The sequence below is a fragment of the Nematolebias whitei genome, chromosome 6 (assembly GCF_014905685.2).
Source record: "Nematolebias whitei isolate Nwh7 chromosome 6, NemWhi1, whole genome shotgun sequence".
NCBI classification, from domain to species: domain Eukaryota; kingdom Metazoa; phylum Chordata; class Actinopteri; order Cyprinodontiformes; family Rivulidae; genus Nematolebias; species Nematolebias whitei.
The window spans coordinates 48,837,041-48,838,109 of record NC_056503.1 but is presented as its reverse complement, the minus strand read 5'-3'; the positions used below and the strand labels follow the sequence as shown (position 1 = coordinate 48,838,109).

The 1,069-nt window shown below is 33.4% G+C and overlaps 1 protein-coding gene across 1 annotated transcript in view; it reads right to left on the bottom strand.

The window, feature by feature from the left end:
* Positions 1-1,069, bottom strand: part of LOC119411031 (aldehyde dehydrogenase family 3 member H1-like) — a 35,320-nt gene that overhangs the window by 33,217 nt on the left and 1,034 nt on the right. The gene's annotated exons all lie outside the window — the stretch shown is intronic.

The following is a 1,069-nucleotide window of genomic DNA, read 5'->3' as shown; positions in this document are numbered from 1 at the left end:
CTACACTACACTATACTATACTACACTAAATATACTACACTACACTATACTATACTACACTAAATATACTACACTACACTATACTACACTACACTACACTATACTATACTACAATAAATATACTACACTACACTATACTATACTACACTAAATATACTACACTACACCATACTATACTACACTAAATATACTACACTACACTATACTATACTACACTAAATATACTACACTACACTATACTATACTAGTATTAGTTGATGTTTTTCTTAGTTCATATCTTAGATGTTATTACTGTTTTTCTTATACATTTTATTGTTGGATGTAACTGGGACCTTGTGAACATAATTTCGCTCCACCACATGTACCACATGAGGTGCGAATGACAATAAAGAAACTCTGACTCTGACATTTGTCTATACTGTTAGTAAAATATCTCGATTCAGTGAACAATCAGAATGAAACTCTCAGAAAGGAATCATTCAGGCATCAGCAACTGCTTAGCTTTTGGGTCACCCCAGTTTAAGATGGCCACCACAAGTAATCAACATTATCCATGACAACAATTATTCTAACGTTGTCAATTCTATACGTAGATACTGACTAAAATATTTTATGAAAACAGCTGAGATTGATATCCAACAAATACGCTAAGCACTACACATTGTGAAACCTCTTTGGTTAAAACTTTGACTGTTGGGAGTAGTCAACACTATCCATCTGTTAGTAAAATATATTTTGAACCCTTTGATGGATTTGAGCAACTCTCTGAAAGCATTAACTACCTGTACATCTACAACTCATAAACATTTGGAGTTAGTTCAATTCAGGATCCGTGGTCACCACAGCGAATTAAAACAAGTCAACACAAAAACGGCTTTAACCCAGTCAGTTTTACAAAAATAGACATTTTATCGATTTGCATGAAATTATGTATAAGGTATTAAATATAATTAGGTACAAGGTTTGACCAAAATAACTATAACTCGGTCTCTTTTATTGGATGGTTCGGTTCAAAACTCTGGACTGAAATACTCCGGGTAATATGCATCCCCTCACGGAAAGCTAAGCT